The 13,511-nt window shown below is 43.0% G+C and overlaps 1 protein-coding gene across 1 annotated transcript in view; it reads left to right on the top strand.

Annotated features, from left to right (window-relative positions):
* IMMP2L (inner mitochondrial membrane peptidase subunit 2) overlaps positions 1-13,511 on the top strand; it is a 1,988,725-nt gene that overhangs the window by 19,947 nt on the left and 1,955,267 nt on the right. The gene's annotated exons all lie outside the window — the stretch shown is intronic.

Genomic DNA, 13,511 nt, shown 5'->3' with positions numbered 1-13,511 from the left:
ACTTTTCAAAACTCCCGCCAAATAGTCCCCAGTTCGACTCTCTCAAAAAAATGTACAAAGAAAATTTTTGAACACAAACTTAATTTTAAGGTACCTTAACCCCTTCATGACCCAGCCTATTTTGACCTTAAAGACCTTGCCGTTTTTTGCAATTCTGACCAGTGTCCCTTCATGAGGTAATAACTCAGGAACGCTTCAATGGATCCTAGCGGTTCTGAGATTGTTTTTTCGTGACATATTGGGCTTCATGTTAGTGGTAAATTTAGGTCAATAAATTCTGTGTTTATTTGTGATAAAAACGGAAATTTGGCGAAAATTTTGAAAATTTCGCAATTTTCACATTTTGAATTTTTATTCTGTTAAACCAGAGAGTTATGTGACACAAAATAGTTAATAAATAACATTTCCCACACGTCTACTTTACATCAGCACAATTTTGGAAACAAAATTTTTTTTTGCTAGGAAGTTATAAGGGTTAAAATTTGACCAGCGATTTCTCATTTTTACAACGAAATTTACAAAACCATTTTTTTTAGGGACCACCTCACATTTGAAGTCAGTTTGAGGGGTCTATATGGCTGAAAATACCCAAAAGTGACACCATTCTAAAAACTGCACCCCTCAAGGTGCACAAAACCACATTCAAGAAGTTTATTAACCCTTCAGGTGCTTCACAGCAGCAGAAGCAACATGGAAGGAAAAAATGAACATTTAACTTTTTAGTCACAAAAATGATTTTTCAGCAACAATTTTTTTATTTTCCCAATGGTAAAAGGAGAAACTGAACCACGTACGTTGTTGTCCAATTTGTCCTGAGTACGCTGATACCTCATATGTGGGGGTAAACCACTGTTTGGGCGCACGGCAGGGCTTGGAAGGGAAGGAGCGCCATTTGACTTTTTGAATGAAAAATTGGCTGCACTCTTTAGCGGACACCATGTCACATTTGGAGAGCCCCCGTGTGCCTAAAAATTGGAGCTCCCCCACAAGTGACCCCATTTTGGAAACTAGACGCCCCAAGGAACTTATCTAGATGCATAGTGAGCCCTTTAAACCCCCAGGTGCTTCACAAATTGATCCGTAAAAATGAAAAAGTACTTTTTTTTCACAAAAAAATTCTTTTAGCCTCAATTTTTTCATTTTCACATGGACAACAGGATAAAATGGATCCTAAAATTTGTTTGGCAATTTCTCCTGAGTACACCGATACTTCACATGTGGGGGTAAACCACTGTTTGGGCACATGGTAAGGCTCGGAAGGGAAGGAGCGCCATTTGACTTTTTGAATGAAAAATTATCTCCATCGATAGCGGACACCATGTCGCGTTTGGAGAGACCCTGTGTGCTTAAACATTGGAGCTCCCCCACAAGTGACCCCATTTTGGAAACTGGACCCCCCAAGGAACTTATCTAGATGCCTAGTGAGCACTTTAAACCCTCAGGTGCTTCACAAATTGATCCGTAAAAATGAAAAAGTACTATTTTTTCACAAAAAATTTATTTTCGCCTCAATTTTTTCATTTTCACATGGGCAATAGGATAAAATGGATCCTAAAATTTGTTGAGCAATTTCTCCCGAGTACGCCGATACCTCATATGTGGGGGTAAACCACTGTTTGGGCACACGGCAGGGCTCGGAAGGGAAGGCGCGCCTTTTAACTTTTTGAATGGAAAATTAGCTCCAATTGTTAGCGGACACCATGTCGCATTTGGAGAGCCCCTGTGTGCCTATGCAATGGAGCTCCCCCACAAGTGACCCCATTTTGGAAACTAGACCCCCCAAGGAACTTATCTAGATGCATACTGAGCACTTTAAACCCCCAGGTGCTTCACAGAAGTTTATAATGCAGAGCCATGAAAATAAAAAATAATTTTTCTTTTGTCAAAAATGATTTTTTAGCCTGGAATTTCCTATTTTGCCAATGGTAATAGGAGAAATTGGACCACAAATGTTGTTGTCCAGTTTGTCCTGAGTATGCAGATACCCCATATGTGGGGGTAAACCACTGTTTGGGCGCACGGCAGGGCTCAGAAGGGAAGGCACGCCATTTGGCTTTTTAAATGGAAAATTATCTCCAATCATTAGCGGACACCATGTCGCGTTTGGAGAGCCCCTGTGTGCCTAAACATTGGAGATCCCCCACAAATTACCCCATTTTGGAAACTAGACCCCCAAAGGAACTAATCTAGATGTGTAGTGAGCACTTTGAACCCTCAAGTGCTTCACAGAAGTTTATAACGCAGAGCCATGAAAATAAAAAAAAAAAATTATTTTCTCAAAAATGAATTTTAGCCCGCAATTTTTTATTTTCCCAAGGGTAACAGGAGAAATTTGACCCCAAAAGTTGTTGTCCAGTTTCTCCTGAGTACGCTGATACCCCATATGTGGGGGTAAACCACTGTTTAGGCACATGCTGGGGCTCGGAAGTGAAGTAGTGACGTTTTGAAATGCAGACTTTGATGGAATGCTCTGCGGGCGTCACGTTGCGTTTGCAGAGCCCCTGATGTGGCTAAACAGTAGAAACCCCCCACAAGTGACCCCATTTTGGAAACTAGACCCCGAAAGGAACTTATCTAGATGTGAGGTGAGCACTTTGAACCCCCAAGTGCTTCACAGAAGTTCATAACACAGAGCAGTGAAAATAATAAATACGTTTTCTTTCCTCAAAAATAATTTTTTAGCCCAGAATTTTTTATTTTCCCAAGGGTTACAGGAGAAATTGGACCACAAAAGTTGTTGTCCAGTTTCTCCTGAGTACGCTGATACCCCATGTGTGGGGGTAAACCACTGTTTGGGCACACGTGGGGGCTCAGAAGGGAAGTAGTGACTTTTGAAATGCAGACTTTGATGGAATGGTCTGCGGGCGTCACATTGCGTTTGCAGAGCCCCTGGTGTGCCTAAACAGTAGAAACCCCCCACAAGTGACCCCATTTTGGAAACTAGACCCCCAAAGGAACTTATCTAGATGTGTGGTGAGCACTTTCAACCCCCAAGTGCTTTACAGAAGTTTATAACACAGAGCCGTGAAAATAATAAATACGTTTTCTTTCCTCAAAAATAATTTTTTAGCCCAGAATTTTTTATTTTCCCAAGGGTTACAGGAGAAATTGGACCACAAAAGTTGTTGTCCAGTTTCTCCTGAGTACGCTGATGCCCCATGTGTGGGGGTAAACCACTGTTTGGGCACACGTGGGGGCTCAGAAGGGAAGTAGTGACTTTTGAAATGCAGACTTTGATGGAATGGTCTGCGGGCGTCACATTGCGTTTGCAGAGCCCCTGGTGTGCCTAAACAGTAGAAACCCCCCACAAGTGACCCCATTTTGGAAACTAGACCCCCAAACGAACTTATCTAGATGTGTGGTGAGCACTTTCAACCCCCAAGTGCTTTACAGAAGTTTATAACGCAGAGCCGTGAAAATAATAAATACGTTTTCTTTCCTCAAAAATAATTTTTTAGCCCAGAATTTTTTATTTTCCCAAGGGTTACAGGAGAAATTGGACCACAAAAGTTGTTGTCCAGTTTCTCCTGAGTACGCTGATGCCCCATGTGTGGGGGTAAACCACTGTTTGGGCACACGTGGGGGCTCAGAAGGGAAGTAGTGACTTTTGAAATGCAGACTTTGATGGAATGGTCTGCGGGCGTCACGTTGCGTTTGCAGAGCCCCTGGTGTGCCTAAACAGTAGAAACCCCCCACAAGTGACCCCATTTTGGAAACTAGACCCCCCAAGGAACTTATCTAGATATGTGGTGAGCACTTTGAACCCCCAAGTGCTTCACAGACGTTTACAACGCAGAGCCGTGAAAATAAAAAATCATTTTTCTTTCCTCAAAAATGATGTTTTAGCAAGCAATTTTTTATTTTCTCAAGGGTAACAGGAGAAATTGGACCCCAGTAATTGTTGCGCAGTTTGTCCTGAGTATGCTGGTACCCCATATGTGGGGGTAAACCACTGTTTGGGCACACGTCGGGGTTCGGAAGTGAGGGAGCACCATTTGAATTTTTGAATACAAGATTGGCTGGAATCAATGGTGGCGCCATGTTGCGTTTGGAGACCCCCTGAAGTGCCTAAACAGTGGAAACCCCTCAATTCTACCTCCAACACACCCCTAACCCTTATCCCAACTGTAGCCGTAACCCTAATCACAACCCTAACCCCAACACACCCCTAACCACAACCCTAACCCCAACACACCCCTAACCCTAACCACAACCCTAATTCCAACCCAACTCTAAGGCTATGTGCCAACGTTGCGGATTCGTATGAGATTTTTCAGCATCATTTTTGAAAAATCCGCGGGTAAAAGGCACTGCGTTTTACCTGTGGATTTACCGTGGATTTCCAGTGTTTTTTGTGCGGATTTCACCTGTGGATTCCTATTGAGGAACAGGTGTAAAACGCTGCGGAATCCGCACAAAGAATTGGCATGCTGCGGAAAATACAACGCAGCGTTCCCGCGCGGTATTTTCTGCACCATGGGCACAGCGGATTTGGTTTTCCATATGTTTACATGGTACTGTAAACCCGATGGAACACTGCTGCGGATCCGCAGCGGCCAATCCGCACCGTGTGCACATAGCCTAATTCTAAAGGTATGTGCACACGCTGCGGAAAACGCTGCGGATCCGCAGCAGTTTCCCATGAGTTTACAGTTCAATGTGAACCTATGGGAACCAAAAATCGCTGTACACATGCTGCGGAAAAACTGCACGGAAACGCAGCGGTTTACATTCCGCAGCATGTCACTTCTTTCTGCGGATTCCGCAGCGGTTTTAGAACTGCTCCAATAGAAAATCGCAGTTGTAAAACCGCAGTGAAATGCGCAGAAAAACCGCGGTAAATCCACGATAAATCGGCAGCGGTTTAGCACTGTGGATTTTTCAAATCCACTGCGGAAAAATCCGCATAGGACCAGAATACGTGTGCACATACCGAAACCCTAACCCTAGCCCTAACCCTACCCCTAACCCTACCCCTACCCCTAACCCTAGCCCTAACCCTACCCCTACCCCTAACCCTACCCCTAACCCTAACCCTACCCCTAACCCTAACCCTACCCCTAACCCTACCCCTAATACTAACCCTAGTTCTTACCCCAACCTTAGTGAAAAAAAAAAAAATTCTTTATTTTTTTTATTGTCCCTATCTATGGGGGTGACAAAGGGGGGGGGGTCATTTACTATTTTTTTTATTTTGATCACTGAGATAGGATATATCTCAGTGATCAAAATTCACTCTGGAACGAATCTGCCGGCCGGCAGATTCGGCGGGCGCACTGCACATGCGCCCGCCATTTTGGAAGATGGCGGCGCCCAGGAAAGAAGACGGACGGACCTCGGGCGGCCAGGTAAGTATAAGGGGGGGGAGATCAGGGCACGGGGGGGGCGTCGGAGCACGGGGGGGTGGATCGGATCATGGGGGGGGTGGATCGGAACACGGGAGGGAGGATTGGAGCACGGGGAAGGATTGGAGCACGGGGTGAGGGATCGCTGTGTGGGGGGGGTGGATCGGAGCACGGGGGGGTCGCTGTGTGCGGGGGGGGGGATCGGAGTGCGGGGGGGTTTGATTGCAGCACAGGGGGTGTGATTGGTGCACGGGGAAGCGGACAGGAGGACGGGGGAGCGGAGCACAGGACGGAGGGGAGCGGACCACAGATCGGGGGGCTGGGGGGGCGATCGGAGGGGTGGGGTGGGTGCACATAAGTGTTTCCAGCCATGGCCGATGATATTGCAGCATCGGCCATGGCTGGATTGTAATATTTCACCAGTTTTTTAGGTGAAATATTACAAATCGCTCTGATTGGCAGTTTCACTTTCAACAGCCAATCAGAGCGATCGTAGCCACGAGGGGGTGAAGCCACCCCCCCTGGGCTAAACTACCACTCCCCCTGTCCCTGCAGATCGGGTGAAATGGGAGTTAACCCTTTCACCCGGCCTGCAGGGACGCGATCTTTCCATGACGCATATGCTGCGTCATGGGTCGGAATGGCACCGACTTTCATGACGCAGCGTATGCGTCAAAGGTCGGGAAGGGGTTAAGTACTATTAAAAACATATTCAATCAGAAGTAGATGCTGAGGTTTCCCCAGAAAAGTCACACTTGCAGAGCAAATAGCAAGAATTGCACACCATTTTTGCATGTGTCAGGCATCTGCTTTATGACATTTGAGACATTCATAATTTGAAAGCCTTCTGGTTCCACTTTCCGTTTGGCAGGTGGTGCATCTCCTTCTTTTGTGAGGTGGTGCAGATGGTGACTTTTCACCATCATCTTCTGGGCGGAACCTTTTGAGCTGAACTTGAAGGCGAGAGGGGATACCGATTGTTTTCACGCTTCTCCTGCGTAGCTCTCCAAGTACTAGTTCATGGGCCAATTTTTTCAGATACAATCGTCTACGGAGTGGTTCAAGCTTGTTTTCAAGATAAATTACTTGTGAATTTATACCACCCAAATTCAACATAGCAAAAAATATGACCATTGGCCAGTGTTTGATGTTTCTGCTGACGTTGAAAGTGGAGCACATCTGATCTGCTGTATCCACACCCCCTTTGGTGGCATTGTAAAATGTAATTATCTCCGGGTTTTTTTCTGCCCCAGTCCCAGGATCGATGGCAGCATCATCATGAAGTGTTGATAGAAGAAGTACGATTTTTTTGGCATGTGGTACATAGGAAACTAAAGCCTTTCCATTATGGAATGCAAACATACTGCTGTACTGTTGTCTCTCTTTCACACTTACAAACTGTGGCGGCAATTCCCTTTTGTTTTTTCTTACAGTTCCCACATATGACAGCTTCTGAATTTTCAGATAATCAATCAGATCACAACTTGTAAACCAATTGTCAGCTGTAATATTGCGACCCGATCCAAATAAGGGTTCAGCCAGTCTTTTTACAACATCAATGGGTTTGTTGCTCACACAGTAAGGACCTTCTGGTTGTTTTCCTGCATAAACTTCCAGGTTGTAAGTGTAGGTCTTACTGGCATCAACAAGGGCATACATTTTTAATACATATTTGTTTGGCTTTGATGGAATATATTGATGAAAGGCACATCTACCACGAAAACCAGGGAGCATTTCGTCAATAGTGAGATTCTCTCCAGGGTAATAACTTTGTTTACAGTTTACAACAAATCTTTGAAATATATCACGAATTGGAGCAAGTCGGTCATGTGTTTTGCGTTCGGTTCGGGTAGTTCTGTCGTCAAACCGAAGGCAACGAATTAGAATCTTGAATCTGTTTATGGACATAACAAGGCTAAATTTTTCAACTCCATCCCCATCTTTACCCCAAAGTTCCTCGAAACTTTGTCTATTTGCCCTATAAGCTCCTGCAAGGTACAGTAATCCAAAAAAAGCACGCAGTTCTATTTCATCTGTGGGCTTGATGGTTCTGTTGCAGATGTACTTGTCCTTTATAATGTCTATATATTGGTTGGTATATGTGACAATAGAGTCCAGAATGTCATCTGTAAATATACTGTTCCAGCATTCAACTGCAGTTTTTGCATTACGTGCAGTTCCTATTACTGCAGGAAGGTGAGTAATAATGTTTAAAGGTTCCCTACGTTTTTTCTGGAATGGCTTCTTGTTCCATTTAGTATTTTTATCTTTTCCAATATAATATGATCCAACTTCTTCATCCTCACCACTGTCACCATCTTGCTCTGTTTCAGAATCCAGGACACATTCTTCCACCTCATCATGAGAATCAATCTCACTTTCCTCTCCTAAATCCTCATTCAGTGTGAGGTCTCTATCATCTAACAGCATGTTTGTTACTTCCTCAACATCAAGTTGTTTGGATAAATTGTACATTTTCCTCTCCATTTCAGAAGATAATCTGAAGCAAGAGAAGGAATATGTTAGGGAACTACTGTATATGCCTGAGCAGCACACTTTCTTTTATAAAATCTCCCTTATTTCTATGAAATATCCTCACATTTTGTGCTATACATTCATAAAACAAGCTAAATAAACTATTGTGATGAATAAAAACATAAAATACCAACCTTACTGAATGTGACGTATTCACATACAATGAGCCTGAGAGATCTGTGCAGCTATATCCTCTCCCCTGAAGCTCTGAAATCCAACTGTGATATCAGGTTTCACAGACCTTCAAGAGACAGGAGACTACCTGGAGGGAGGGGGTTTCCTCACAATCTGGTGAGGAAGGAGAAATGAAAGTAAAAGAGAAGCGCCTGTCAGATCAGTTGTATGTGACGGAGGGTTAAGTAGCTTTTCTCATGATTGCATATACTTGGCTATGAACTTCAAAGCTCAATGAGGTTAGAAAACCAAAAAAAGTGCTTTAGTAAGTCAGTAAAAAGTAGGTAGGAGTATTTAAAACAAGAAAATGATAAGGGTGCACATACTTATGCACCTGTCAAATTTTGTTTGAATGCAGATTGCACATTTTCTGTTAGTAAAATAAACCTCATTTCAAGGCAGAAACATTACTGTGTCCAACAGTTATTAGATATATGAAACTGAAATAGCTGTTGCAAAAAAACTATTTTTTATAAAACATTAAGCTTAAGATTAATAGGGGTGACTGAACTTTTTCATATAACTGTATCTCCCCAAGGTGGTGTCAAGATTCCATAGGGCTTAGGATATAACCCTACACTACATTTTTGTCCTAACCCTAGCAACAAAAAAGAGGAGAAGTTACATTGCCTAGATGTCAGGAGATGTATCTTGCACTATTTAGAAGTGACAAATTCCTGGAGGAGACAGAGGGCTTTATTTGTTTCATTCCAGGGGTCAAGAAAGGGTCTTAAAGCCTCAAAATAAACTATCGCTAGATGGGTAAGAGGCCATTATTATAGCAGTGCAGGCAGGTCTGTTCCGCAGGGTCTAAAAGCCCACTCCACGAGGGCCATGGCGACGTCGGGGGCCAGAGAGAGCAGATGCTACCATCGACCAAATCTGTAAGGCGGCCACTTGGTCCTCTCCTTCTACATTTTTTAAATATTATAGGTTAGACCTATCTGCTACCTCTGATCTCACATTTGGGAGAAGAGTGTTACAAGCAGTGATCCCTCCCTAAAGAGAATACAAATATCTGTACCTCTCTCGTGGTGCCGTCATGTATGATGGAAAAACACGGGTATTACATACCTGGTAATGTGTTTTTTTCAGGAGACATGACAGCACCCTTATATTCCCACCCTGTTGATCACGTCATTAGTTGGGTGCATTATTTGCATTGTTAGCATTATACGTCCCTTGGGTGTTGGTGATTAGAATCACATAGGTTGTATAATTTATGTGATTACAGTACAATGTAAATCAATGAGAAAAAAAAATGCTGTGCACACTTTGCGGAAAATCCGCTGCGGAAACGCTGCGGTTTAAAAGAAGTAGCATGTCGCTTCTTTTTTTGTGAATCTGCAGCGTTTTTGTACCCATTCCATTAGAGAAAACCGCAGGGGTAAAAAACGCAGCAAATCCGCAAGAAAACCGCAGCAAAAACGCGCAAAAAACGCAACAAATCCACAGCTGCGTTTTCTGCCAGGAGAGGCAGAATCCGCACCAGAAATTCCTAAGCCTAATCCGCAACGTGTGCACATAGCCTTACACTACTACTAACTGAGCTAGACCAGGTGCATTTTATGACGCCAATAGGACTGGACTGGAGTATGAGAGCGACCTTTCCCACCCAGGCTCTTTTTAAATCCTGGAACCAAAATTAAGTAAAAATAAAACCATCCCAGTAACACAAACCTGCCATCTAAGATTTTAGTTTCTGCTTCCATACAATACATATATAACTGTTGTACTGGTGCATAATGGTGTAAACAACTGGGACAGTAGAGAATTCCACTTTTAGAGGTTTCTTTTGCCTTTACAATTGTTTTTTGTTAATGCGATGACACATATTTTGCCAATAGCACCTCTCTGCTTCTAACTTTCAGCTAGTTTTACTGGTTTGTAGAAATTCATGTATTTCTGGAGATTTTCTTAATATCAGCAAAACTAGGAGAAAGAATTAAAAAAGGTTAATTGGTAGAGATCTGAGAGTCCTTACATGTGAAACCGATTAATTTTATGCTAGCTAGAAAAAGCAGACCCAGCAGACTATTCCAAACACGCTCTCTTGTATATTGGAGTGATTTATGTGGAGCACTTGAAAGATGGTGGTTGGGAGGGTGAGAGAGGAGTACACCCAGCATGTTGCCTTTTATTGATATGCAGTGTACGACCATGGGGCACTGTCTTAACTTCAAGCTCGCTCTGTGTGATCCCAGAAAGTTTGATTTCTAATAAACCTCTTAGACTGCCAGCAGTGTTGTGCTCTCATTACCCAGCTTCTTGCTGTGTTTGAAATTAAAAGTTCTGTCATAAAGAACAGGACGTTTTTAAGTATGCAGCTACATCTTGTTCCAGGACTTCTGTAGTCCTGGAAGACACTCATTTTATTAGTGTCCATTAATGATTTTGCAGAAGATCTTAAAACATGGCATATGCAAAGAAAACATGTTGCCTCTTAAGGCTTGTGCTGACTTGATTGTTTTGGCACTTCTATGAAGAATCTTTTTGAGTGTATGTTTCATTGCAAGTCTGTGTCATTCGCAAATCAGCAGGAAGCAGAGGAACAGTATAACTGTATTTACTTTTATGCTGCAATAGAAGGAACCTGATTTTCCAAATGTCACTTTTTATTCTCTGTCTCAATGTGCATGCTATCCCTTGAGATGTCAGCTAACAAGATGTTATTCACAAGGCACCAATCGTTCTTTTTTTTTTTTTACTCATAATAAGCAAAATGGCATCAACTGTTACACTGAAGTGTTATTTATATGGTAAATACATCAATGTTTCTTGATTTGGTTGAAGCTATTTAACTATTATGATCTGGGAAGTATAAATGGTAAATCTTACAGTGCAGAAGTTTCACAGCTCACTACTTGGACAACTTCTTTTCATACCACATGCTTGGCCCTGATAAATAAAAAAAAAGCTTATACTCTCCTCCCGTGCTGCCGCCTTTCCCGCGGTGTTTGCACTCGCTCTCCCTGGGGCTCCCGTGCTGTTGTTGTGACATGTGACCCCGACACCCAATTAGCGCTGGCATCACTGTCCCCGCCTCCTGTCAAATTGGACATGAAGAGGAAGTGAGAGAGCAGCTGCAGGCTGGACATCTGCTTCATGTTCGATTTGTCAGAAGGTGGTGACAGTGACGCCAGCCCTGTGCTTCAGGGTCACAGATCACAACAACCGCTCGAGAACCCGAGGAGAATGAGTGCCAACACCGCTGGAACGATTCCAGCACGGGAGGTGAGCATAGTTTTTTATTTTTTTATTTTATCAGTGCCAAACATTTAGATCAAGAAGGGGTTGTCCAAGTAGTGGACAACCCCTTTAAAGTATTGGTAATTGCAGGCTAATACTTATTAGACTGGTGTATTCATGAGGAGAGTCCTGACCCACACTCTCCATCCTTCTGACAGTGGCTTCTCTATGATCCTATATCCAGCTGATGGTGAGAAAATAATGATTTAATCAAAACTTCACTAAGCATCTCAGTAAGCGATACCACAGGAAACAGGCGTCTCCGCCCCTAGTGATAGTGATGTTTTCAGATTAGGCAGCAAAAACTGCCTACAGATTCCCCTTTCCAGCATTAAAATAGAAGAAAAAATGGTGACTCTTTGATGAAATCGTAAAACAAACAACGATATTTTAGCAACAATTTATACATATAAGCAAGAAATGGCCCAGAACTGTACATAATCCATTAAAGAGCTGTGACGCTCACGTAGAAGTTACGTGGTAACCTTGGTCCCACAATGGGTAGGCTAAATCACACACAATTTTCCCCACAAAGACTATGTGCACATTTCTTTTAAACCACATGAAAAATGCTGAAAAAAATGAACATATGCATTTCTCAGTAACAACGGCTTGCGTTGCATATGTTCTGGCTTTTGAATGTCTTTTAATCATTTCCAGCTTCTAAAACTGCCAAGTGGTTAAAGGAAGTGACATGACCATTCTTCTAGTGTTTTCCGCTTAGATCAGTGTTCCCCAAGTCCGGTCCTCAAGAGCCACCAACAGGTCATGTTTTCAGGATTTCCTTAGTATTGCACAGGTGATAATTGCATCACCTGCACAGGCAATAATTCCATCACCTGTGCAATACTCAGGAAATCCTGAAAACATGACCTGTTGGTGGCTCTTGAGGACCGGACTTGGGGAACACTGGCTTAGATGATGCTCTGTACTTTACAATGCAAATCAATGGGAAAGCTCAAAAGATGCTGTTGCTTCTTTTGGAGTGTTTTCCATTGTTTTTGCTTTAACACGGCCCCCCACAGATCATGCTTTTACGATTTTCATAGTATTGCACAGGTGAGAGAATTCCTGCTGCTTTGTTAATTCTTCCACCACCTGTGCATTACTCAGGAAATCCTGAAAACCTGATCTGTTGAGGGCCCTGAGGACTGGAGGTTCGGAAACACTGTTTTAAAACATGCAGTTTCTTTGTAACTCAATAGAAGGAAAAAAAAAACAACAAGAATAAAACAATAGAAAAAAGATGTTACAAAAACTATTGTAATACTTAAAAATAAAAAAATTGCCAGCAGCCAAAACCATCTGAAAATGCTTAAAAAAATAAGAAAAGTGACATGAAAGACCCTTCAAGAACAAAAAGTAGATACTGAGTGTTTTTGCGGCAAAAACTGAGTAGAAAGTCCAAGTGTTTGAGGAGTTTGATTTTTTTGAGGAAGATTTGTAGAATTTCTGCTCCAACAATCCCTAAAAAAAAACCCAAGTATGAGCATGTCCTAACCCGCAGCAATGGAAACATTTTGAGGCTTTAGTCCTGGAGTCAATCCTCTGCAATACCCCAAAACACAGTCTGCAAATTGAGATTCTGATTTGGCTTTTATCCTAAGGCCGGAGTCACACTAGCGTGTAGCATTCAATGCAAGAGCATCGGATGCAATGTGCTAGTGACCCTCGGCTCCTGCTCTGCTGCGAGTGTCAGTGCTCTGTGCCCCGATCATCTCGCATGGCAGGATTGGAGCACACTTGTGGAGGAGACGGAGAAAGCAATTTCTCCATCTCCTGCTGCCGGCATTGGCAGGATTCACACTGTCAATATGGGTGCGAGTGAGCTGAGTCTCGATGCCAATCTCCGCATGCTGCAATTGTTCTCTCATGCCGAATCAGCATGAGAAAATAATCACAGATCTGAGCTACCCCATAGTATAACCCTTTGCCAAGTGTTATGCAATGTTTTATAGCATAGCTCTCGACTGTGTTATACGGTAGTGTGGCTCTAGCCTAAGGCTATGTGCACACGTTGCAGATTTGACTGTGGAATTTTCTGTGCAGATGCTGTATTTCTTGGCAGAAAATGCAGGTCAGAATCTGCGCCTTTTTTTGGTATGTGCACACGTTGCAGATTTTTGTGCAGATTTCTTCCTTTTTTATCCCTGCAGATTTCTATAATGGAATGGGTGGAGAAACGCAGCAGATCTGCACAAAAGAAGT

This window comes from Ranitomeya imitator, chromosome 4 (assembly GCF_032444005.1).
Source record: "Ranitomeya imitator isolate aRanImi1 chromosome 4, aRanImi1.pri, whole genome shotgun sequence".
Classification (NCBI taxonomy): Eukaryota; Metazoa; Chordata; class Amphibia; order Anura; family Dendrobatidae; genus Ranitomeya; species Ranitomeya imitator.
Note: the sequence above shows the minus strand (reverse complement) of the source record. Positions and strands in the feature narration are given on the sequence as shown.